Source organism: Puntigrus tetrazona, chromosome 2 (genome assembly GCF_018831695.1).
Source record: "Puntigrus tetrazona isolate hp1 chromosome 2, ASM1883169v1, whole genome shotgun sequence".
Taxonomy (NCBI): domain Eukaryota; kingdom Metazoa; phylum Chordata; class Actinopteri; order Cypriniformes; family Cyprinidae; genus Puntigrus; species Puntigrus tetrazona.
Window position 1 is genome coordinate 19,365,172 of NC_056700.1, and position 10,876 is coordinate 19,376,047.

Here is a 10,876-nt window from a genome sequence, read left to right on the forward strand (position 1 = left end):
ATGAAAGAAGCAGGATAGAATGTGAATGTGTGCGTGTTGGTGTGTATGTGTGTGTGTGTGAGAGAGAGAGAGAGAGAGAGAGAGAGAGAGAGAGGGTATGAATGAGTAAGAGAGAGAGGTTACTGCCCTAACATGCCACTCACAGCTATCATAACGTACACTAGGAGTCGAGGTGTTAGGTTTTCCGTATCGTGTTTCAGAGCTGGAGAGGCTCCCGCGGCAGGACACAAAGGGTTTCACAGTCTTGCAGCCGTGCAGGGGCACAGCCGTAATGTGTCTCATTCAGGTTGTGCTCAGTTCAGAGCGCACTCGTCAGTTTAACTAACATTCCCTCACTCAAACCGCTGTAGTCACTAATAACTGTAATAAACACAGACACAAACATAATTACGCTGTTAGTCTGGGAGTAGTAGACAGACTTTTAAACACTGTTCTCACATTAGGTAATTACATGAAGGCTTGTAAAACAAGGTTTGAGAAAAAGAAATACAAAATACACCGACGAGGCAACAAAAAGCTTTCTGTGGATCAATTCGCTGCATTAAGCGCTGGATTGAGCCGGAAAATGTATAAAACTGAAAGTGCATTAGGATTATTCAAAAATGTCCACTTCAAGGTTATTGTAGTTATATTTGAATATTGTTTTCAAACTTGCAATAAAATTTTGTTTTGTTTTAATTAATAATTTATATTCTCATATAGACTAGTTTATTTTCAGTTTTAGTTTTAGTAATTTTTGTTGTTGTTTTTTTGAGGCTACAAAAATAATAAATTTTTTTATAATTATTATTTTATTTGAGTTAGTTTTCCAGTTACTGTTGTTAGTTTAGATTAATGTTAGCTTTTCATTTATTTTGATATTTTATTTTTAGTTTATGAAAATTAAATTGTGATCCGTCGTTTGGTCCACCTTGGTCCACTTCATACCCACTAATTATGTGAAAATATGTTTACATAAAACAGAATATTATACCTCCTGTATCAACTATCACCCAAAATAGCTACACTTTATACTTCAACTGTGCTGACAGCTTACAGTAAAGATGAATACATGAATAAACAGATGGATGGAAAAACAGACGGACTGGCAGATATAGATAGATCGAAAGATAGACAGACAGACAACTGGTGTGTTTCAATGTGTCACAGCAGAGCGACTGAGTCACGGCGTAAGACGGCGATCGCTTGGCATGACTGTACCTGTGCCTTTGGACGTTACACTGCTGATATAAAATGCCCGCGGCAAGCTGAGAAGCGAATAAAACGTCCACTACATCGATTACACTCGCTCTCCTTAGGGGTAATGATCCCGAACCATATGAGACACGACTAATGTAACTATAACAACCTCATTCTAATGGACCGCTGATGTGCTGTCTCCATCTGCTTAGCCATGCGAGACAAGACTACATATAAAAGCGGTCTGTCAGGGCCGTACATCTCCGCATGGGAAAATGCCCATTTGTGCTGACTTATCTATTAGAAAAACAAAAGCACTTGGCTGGTGAGCGTGTCGCTGGGATGGGTCTGCTATGGCTATAAGTCAAAGAAAAGCGTAGTAGAAGTCAAAACAACCGTGGTGTAATTGTGCCCTGTGGCTCCTCTCTGGTGTGATGTCTTCAATCAAGCCAAATGTCTTTGTCTTCTGTGCTTGGAAGCTGTTTTGGGTTATTGAAATTAAGAATAAAAATCGAAACTGGTCTTCAATCTGCAACATTTCTGGATAATAAACATCTTCCTCAATTTGCCATTCCACACTCAAGGCTCTATTTGTTTTGCTTGTCCCATCATAAAGATAGCGTTCTTTGTTTTCATGCCCGCGTAATTGAATTTTCCGCCGCTGCGTTGCGTGTTTGGCGAACTCCCCAGGACTCAAGAGCTTGTAGCTGTTCTGCATGACTAGAGGAATGATAATATCGCAGACTCCAGGCTGCCCTGCTTAAAAATACTGAATGCTGTTTTATACAATAGTTAGGTCTGTCCGTGCAATATGATTGGCAGAAAGGTATGTGTTGCATCCTGGAGGACATTTACAGTTGGATTAAAACCACACGAAATGAACAAGTGTGAATATACCATTTTGCCTTAGTAAAACTGACAGAACCAGAAAAAAAAATCACAGCATGGGTGGATTGATGAATGGCTGGTCACTTAATTTCACTTGGTCATTTTATGTAGTTTTATTTCGTAACGGATGGAGAAAATGGACAAAAATAGGCCTACTAGCATATGGGACTCAATACAGTTTGGTTCTGCGAAATCTCTTCTTTTGTGTCTTCTTTTGTGTTCCGAAGTGACATGAGGCGAAGTAAATAATGACAGAATTTCCATTTTCATAGAGGTATCTCTGTAAATCTGAAAAAAAATCTGAATCTGTGTGTCTGTGTGTTCACGCTGTTTAGTCTACTGGCCATTACTGTGTACATCCTCATCTGAATTTGTTTATGCTTCAGCACCCATCAGAGCCTCAGCAGGGCCTCTTTCTCGCACGCTGTGTGGCACACGGGGGCTTGCGTTTCCCTTCAGGAGGAAGGGGGTGGGGGGTTGGGGGTGGGGGTCTGTGATAAAGCGAGTGCCTGGTGCCTGGTGCCTGGCCCCTCGCCTGCGTTACCCTGGTCACCAGAGACGTGATGGACACGCACACCTCTAGCCACCGGTGGCTTTGATGAGTAGGAACACACATTCGCCATCTGTTGTTTATCTTTGCATCCTCTCTCTCTCTCTCTCTCTCTGCATTTCATCGGGAACATCTCTCTTTCCTCTGCGGCTAGTGTCATTCATTTGCTCACACTTTCTGTCTCTTGTTTCTTAACTCACTCCCAGCTGGATAATCAAGTTAAAACCAGTTTGAAAAGGCAGCTGGTCTAGACTGGCGATTAGCTAGAATGTCAGACCTCAGACCTGGTTTCAAGCTAATAAATCATCTTAGACCACCTCAATGGATTAAGTCAACCAAAAATGATTTTGACTCATTCCCACGTCGTTTCAAACCTGTATGACATTCTTTCTGCTATGAAACAGGCACATATAGCACAAAGAGATATTTTGATTTAGACCTGGCTGTATGTAATTTCCATACAATTACAATGAAAGAAGCTTCAAAAAAAGCTTCAAAAAAGAGCAGATGCTCTTGAGCTACCTAACAAATATATATTATAAATCCTTTGAATAAAACAGCTTTGTGTAATGAACAGACCTGATATTTAAGTTGTTACTCACTGATATTCTGAACAGCTGCTCTAGTTCTCCTTGGCACAGTCATGAGAGTTCATTCTTAGATCTGTGAATAAATGGTTCTTTACAGTCAGATCCTTTTTATGAATTGCTTGAATTATTAGTTTGAATGATTAAACATTCAAATATTTACTGATCTGGCTGTAGTAGTTAACAACTCACAATTTTCAATAGAACTTCCAGCGAATAGCAAGCAAAATGTTGTTGTTATCGTATGGCTTTTCACAGCTTAGATTTTTGTCTTGTTTCCTGGTAAAATATCTACAAATTCTTAAATCAAGAAGGTTTTTTCAGAAATAAAAATTGAAGTCTTGCTTTCAGAAAAAAACAAGTCAGAATAAGAATGTTTATGCTTGAAGCAAAATAATTTTGTTTGAAGAAATAAGATTATTTTGCTTTTCCCATTGGCAGGTTCTTAATATTGTTTTTGGTTTTTTTCTTAAAATCCTTCTTGATTTAAGAATTTGTACATATTTTGCCAGGAAACAAGACAAAAAAAAACTTAACCTAGAAAAGCATTTTTTTGCAGTGTGTAAGATTGTCATACACTACCATTTAAAAAAACAGCACGCCATCTACAAGTACCTGCATCCCTACCGTTGCATTTTTGTCTGTCTTTTTTCTCCATCTTGTTTTCCTCCTTACCTCCACCCTTATCAATCTCCCTGTCCCTCTCTCTTTGTCACTTACACAGACGGCAGGTCAGTAAAGCCCATGTCCAGTGCTCTATCATTCAGAGGGCACAGGACAGACAGCCGTATGGCCACACGTCCCCCCTGCCTCTGTCCACCTACACAGTCCTAATTAAACAGACCTAGCCCATGGAGACACACCGCCAGCACACACACGCACGTGATGCGAGTGAAATGCTCTCACAACGGGCATCTGCCGAAGCAGGCCTTGCTGTTTTTCTGTTCAGAACATTCTGGAATAAAGTATAAGCCAACAGCCGTGTTTAGCAATAAAAATTATGAGACATTCGTGCACGCTGGGTATTGAATGCGAGCGTGTGAGAGAGAAAGTTCTTCGTACGACATGTCCTGATGGGCAAGATGTGTTCTGAAGTGACACACAAGCAGATGAATCCAGCGATCGCCCTTGGAGCCTGTCACATCAAAGTGAAACTAGAGACTACGAATACAGCCGAGACAGGATAAATGCGAACCTTACGACATCGCTGCTTTCAATTAGAAGTCAGATATCTGTTTACAACGAATGAGCGGCTACTCATAGAAACAAAACCCCCTCGCACGACATTTTACTCATTTAAATTTAACCCGCGCCTTGTCTGCGCACTAAAATACCAGTCGGATAAAAAGCATAAATAGAAAACATTCTCAAATGAGAGCAGAAAGGAAATGACAGCATGAGAACATTCAGGACTGCGAAATCTGGTCACAAGAGTAGCATCGAATGTGACAATGTTTCCTAACCAGAAATAAGTAATTTTTCTGTCAACGCTAAGAGCGTTTACAAGCACTTTAAAAAGATGATTTTAGTCGGTTCGTCCTTTTAAAGTGTCATACAAACACTTTTTCCGGAATAGCAGGCCTAGACAATGTAACATGTAAACGACATGTAAACTTACTGAAATGTGTGATGTGAAAATCGCAGCCAAATGGGATTTCACAATCATACATACAGCTAGGAATAGAAACCCTGACAAAATGTCCTGTCTTCTGTTGCGGTTGCTGCTGGTTAGGTCATAGACTCATGTAAGAAATTGCTTTAATCATTTTTAGCTTGATGTCACTGAGCCTGGCTAGGACACGGTGTGAGAGACAAAAATATCTCATTCATACTTTGCCAGAATAAAACAGGCCAACATAAAACCTACCATAGACTTTGAGCATTTAAAACATCCAAACATATGCGACAAGGATTTGTTACTGTACATCTAATGTTTATTACGGTATTCCAATTATCGCCTGTTCAATTTCGCAGCTAAACAAGCTTGTATTACAAACTAACGCAAATCTATTGTATTGAATATACTATGGCAGAGTGCGAGCATTTGTCACCAAAAAAAGCTATTAAACATCTAAAACTATATTACTGCTGAAATGCACGAGTCGGTAAAATTCTTTAAGTTCATGTACGTACTTTATCCATGTGATGGCAAACTAAATTTTCAACCAATATTTCACTCTTCAGTGACACGTGATCCTTCGTAAATTATATAAAGCTTGTATGGTGCTTAAGAAACAATTCATATTATAACCAAAAGTTGAAAACTTGTTAAAAAAAAATTGTTAACCTGTTCCAAATATCTCCCATATAAGATCTGGTTTGATGTTTTTTCCATCTAGCAAAACAAGTTCATATTATAAACTACCGCAAAATAACTACGATAAATACCACAATAAAACCCTATTTAATAAAACCCTGTCGACTTCAAGCATCTACTTGTCACCAGAAAGCCAATGATACATCCCAAACCTTTGTGACAGGGCCATGCTAAATCTGATTTTCATTAGAGGTGACTTTTTTCTGTACTTCCTGTTAATCTGTTCCAAATATCTCACAATATAATTTCCCCTTCAATTTCCCTGTGCCTAGGAGCTCAAAAATCTTCAGGCGTTGCAGCGAGAACATCAGATGCAGCTATGTGCAGGAAGAGTGTAAATATAAGACACAGCCATTGAAGTCCAGGCTTTCTGACAGCCCAAAAGCCATTTATCACTGTGACTAAAGTGTCCACCCCCAACCCAAAACCGGTAATCACACACTCACATACAAACACACACACATACAGCCTTGTGGCAGATGTGCTAGCCCACCTCCTGTCCTTTCAAACCCTTAAGCAGCACGGACACACACACACACACAGACACACAAATGCTTCTGGCACTAATCCAGTGGCCCTCTCCAAAGGAGGGACATTGAATGGTTAGGCAAATGGTTGTGTAGCTCTTCACACGGCTAACAGCTGAGCTCTAAGCTCTCCCAGAAGAGCCTCTCCCCACAGAGCAGCTCCAGTCAGCTCTTTCCAGCCCACTGCTCTCAGACAACACACTCAGTGATTAAAGCAGTCCCACTGCCCTCCTCGTCCCACACACACACACACACACACACCCTGTGCCCCTGTCCCACACTGCTCACAACACACACACACATGCAGATATCACTTACAAAAAGGCACATGAAATCATCAAGATTTTTGGACTTTTACCACAGAAAGTAAATATAATAAGCTTTTGGTACTTTGCTATATTAATAGTGTGGTATTTTAAGTAATGTAGAGTGGTAATAACATTTTATCACTGTGACCATATAAATATCATTGTGTAATATCAAATTGGCACGGTATTATCATGCTCTTTGGCACCACTGTATATAAAAATGGTCATCTTTAAGCATTATGGAATATAACTATTAACATGGTGTTACCATGTTATTACTATGGTATAACCATGTTGTAATGCACATAACTATAGTATGTATAAGGACAAAAATGGACAAAAGGATAAAAGTGCATACAATTATTTAAACTAAAATGAAACTGAAAATAAAATAAAATAGTATATTAATAATGCTGAAACAACACAGAAAAAAGAAGGTATTTATGTGTATCAGTGTATTTACAAGAAATCAATATTTTTGTGTATGGACCATAGTAATCTTAAGATTTACATATTTTTGAAAACTAGTATCCTTCACAAAAAAGTACAGTGTTGGTACCACGGTTCAGTGATAGCATTCATATACCATGGTGTTTACATGCTACATCCTCATATTTCTACTTTGATATATCAAAGTAGCATTACCATGATAACATCATGGTAGTATCTTTCAGTCCTATCAAAGCACCATAGTATGCCCAGGGCTTTTTAATACCATGACTGTCGTTTACAACAAAAATTTAAAACGTAAAAAAAGTACAACGGCATTACCATCTGATATCAGCACTGTACCATGACACCACCACAGTACTTCTTTGTAAGAGATGCCCCAGTGCCCTTAACACAAAAACACACACAATCTGTTCCATAAACATTCCCCTACTGGAAACACGCAGCCACACGCGCGCAAACAGACACATGCAAATCCACAAGCCGCGCGTGCACACAAACACGAGGGACACAATGAAAAGCATTCAAATCTGCTCCCCGGGCAAAGAGTCAGCCAGCGCTGTGGGAACGCTTCCTCTGAAAACCAAACCAGAGGAAAGAGAAAGACAAACGGCAGCCGTGACGCGCAACTCTGGGAGGAGAAGATCCAGCCGTCCTCTAATCACCTTATCTGATCGCGCACGGCAGCTGAGAAAACACGAGCCGTGGGTTCAGGTGAAAATACTTCTCTTTCCAACCCACACGAGCACGCTATCCTCAAGAGCGGGATCCGAGCACCATTCCTACGACCCCTCGGCTGCATTTAGGGTCTCGAACCCCCTCCCAAGAGCTCAAAAAGTATTAAATGTGTGGAAATCCCAGGTTTAGAAACATCCCGGGCAGCTGTAACATCCAACACAAAGAAAAGACTGTATCCTTGCTGAGTATCCTTGCCAGGGTGGATCAAACCTCAATTAGAGGATCAAACCTCTATTAGAGGAATAAAAGACAACGGGGAATGCCAGATAGCGGGAGCTAGAAAGAAAGAGTGCACTTGAGGTAACCCAAACAGCCTAAAGCAAGAAGGGAAGAAATGAAAGATCACAGGATAGTTTCTTCACACAAGTAAACACACATCAAGTTCTTCATTACGCTCAAACACACACAAACGCATGCCGCTTACACCGACCCGGTTGTGTTGGTCTCCCCGGCAGAACTCCCCTGTTGTTGCCTGTTCAAGGAAGAAAACCGCTGGAATAAAGGACGAAAGGAGCTCCTCTCTTTGTGAGAAGGAGGGCACACCAGTTCTTTCTCTTTTCTCTGTGTCTCCCTGCTGAGGAAGGAGAAAAGAAGCTTCTCTCCAGAGATGTAACCCCCCCACCCCCTCCCTGAGGTTAATCCCAGCCGTGGCAGCCTCCGTCCCACTCCGCACTCCTTACTCCGTCCTGTGTCGCGGCTCCGGCTCCGAACTCCAGTTTGGCAGCCCGAAAGAGAGAGAAAGGGAAGGAGAGAGAAAAAGAGGGAGGACGAGGAAAGAGAGAGAGAACAGACAGCAGTGTGAGCAGCGGCGTGAGAGCTGCCTCATGATGAAAGGCGATCCGCTGATCTCATCAAGCAGGGACACCAGGCAAACAGAGAGAGGGGAGGACACGCCCCTTACCCCACCCCCGACTCGTGCATCCTCCTCCCTACGGTCTTTCACACTTTCGGTTCAGCCAATCAGCCGAGAGCTACTCATAAACACGCATGCTTCGAGTCTCCAGCCTGTTACTTCCAGTGCTCGGATATCTGTTTTGAAAGATAATCTGACTCCAGCTTGAGTGGCAACAACTTTATGAAGATTTAGCATGGCTGTGCTCATGTCCGACATGAGATGTTTAATTTTAGCATTGCGTAGGAAAGAATGTGTCTATTCAGACGAGACCCGTCTTCCCTTTGAAGGTCGGGAGAGTTTCGTTTCACTGATTTGCTTGGTGATTTAACTCCTGTTCAAATTGGAAAAAACGAAAAAAAAAAAAAACGAACTGTGGAAATGATGGCGCAAATCGTACAATATGTGTTATTGGCTAACTCAAGGAAAACTTATCTGTCCGTTTAGAAATGTATGTAATTATGCTACTTTGCTGAAATTCTGGGTAAAATCTGTGTAAAACTGGTTGCAATGCAGCATAAAAAGAACATTAAAATAATTCAATAAAATTTAATCAGTGAGAATCAGTCTTTCCTTAATCACATACTCAATGTTTTATTTATATCGCATATAATATATCGCTGGTATTTATCAAATGTATGCACACATTCAGACGACAGATCTCACTGTAAGTAAACAAATAAACAGGTGCACGATACAATAAAATATTAAATACATTTAAATCAAAAGTAAAATAAATCTAAATAAAACAGCAAAACACTGACTAAACTGGAAAATACAAAAAAAATGTAATTAAAATGCATGAGATACACCAAAATGATAAATCCAACACAATACATCACATCAGTAGGTATTTATCATTAATTCATTAATTCAGCAGATTCTTTTTCCGCCAAATAGATGTATTTAACCAAATAAATATTCAACAAGATGTCCACTGGTTGGAAAAACAAAGAAAACTAAGAAAAATAAAAAAATGTAGACTACTCTTGTCTTAATAAAATGTACAACATTTTGCTAAGTAAACTTGATCTAGCCACTGTGCTATACTATCCTACATTTTTAGGTCAAAAAAACTGAACAGGCACACTTCTCAGTCAAGCTCCAGATCTTAAATAAACACCATCTCCCTCGGTCCTGCAAGCCCTGTCAAACCCAAAACGCACTCAAATCCCTCTGAGACACCCTGAATGTACTCAGTCTTTCAGGGTGACGTGAGTTTCCTGACCATTTCCTCCAAGGCCACACACAAAACGAAAGGTCTGCGGCAGTAAAGAGAGAGCGAGTCACTCTTGCACTACCCCCTCTCACCTTCTAGCTGAAAACTCAATCAGCCTTTTCAAACATGCTGACCTCCTCTCTGACGAAGCTCAGTCCGAAGGAAGCACAGGTTGCCATGAAAACATACACAGTCTTGTAGGATCAACTGCACCAGACATACTTTAGGGTCATTTACCTTTCCTCTAAATATACAAGCCACATTGTTTAACAAAAACAAAAAAAAAAAATCTTCTTCCAGCCAACTGGAAAAGAAACTGTGACTGAGTATCCACAAAGAGTGAAAGCTGAGATGCAAGTGAAAACTTTTGGCTAGATCTAGCCAAGACAATACAAAAGCATGGTGTTGGATTTTAAAAGAGCTTAAATTATTATTATTATTATTCCACCCTCCAGTTATGAGATACCTAAATGAATGAAGTGTTTTTTCTCTCTTTCACAAGTCAACATAATATCATCTGCAAAATCTATTTCCTTTAAAAAGTCACTTATATTAACAAGCCCCATTTTTTACATATCTCTATATTGTGCTAAGCTACATATAAAAATGTTAGACAGTTACAATTCTCAAAAAATCAAAACTATGCTGTTGTAGCTTTTAGTCAATCCCTGTAAGTTTTGAGGTAATGCTAATATACACTCAAACATACACTTTTAAATAAAGCAACTTGTGCAGAAAACTTAATCAAAAATATTGATGACTCATCTTGCACTCTCTTATTTTATCCAATCAAATAGTCTCTAAGAAAGCCCTTCCCACTAACAACACGTATTCTGACTAGTAATAGAGCACAAAAGTCCAGTTCATTTTACCCACAGGGGAACATATTTATAACAACAATTTATAAACGTTTAAAGACAGACTTTCAAGATTGTATGTGTTAAGTATTTGTTTCGTTTTTCGTAAGAAAAACTACTTCATGCATGATTCTGCCAGAAAATCCCCACCAATCAGAGAACCGAAACATCCAAATTATCCTCTTAAACTACTTAAATATTTACACTTACTTGCATTTTGTCAAAAAATATAATTTTTATATTGTAAAATTAACCATTATAAACATCCAAAAAAATAGGTTTATATTTAACCATTGTTTTTAAATCGATCACGTCATTTGCAACGTTTCCTGTAACGAGAATGTATAGTTATTTATACTTCTAA

At 39.6% G+C, this 10,876-nt stretch overlaps 1 protein-coding gene across 2 annotated transcripts in view; it reads right to left on the bottom strand.

Moving 5' to 3' along the window:
- Positions 1 to 8,431, bottom strand: part of spsb4a (splA/ryanodine receptor domain and SOCS box containing 4a) — a 39,255-nt gene extending 30,824 nt beyond the window's left edge. The window contains exon 1 of one of the 2 annotated variants that reach the window (XM_043217455.1): positions 7,975 to 8,431. The gene's annotated coding sequence lies outside the window, so the exon portion shown is untranslated. Of the gene's footprint in view, positions 1 to 7,968 lie in introns of both variants that reach the window. The other variant, XM_043217465.1, reaches the window with a different exon arrangement.
- Positions 8,432 to 10,876: the final 2,445 nt, after the last annotated feature.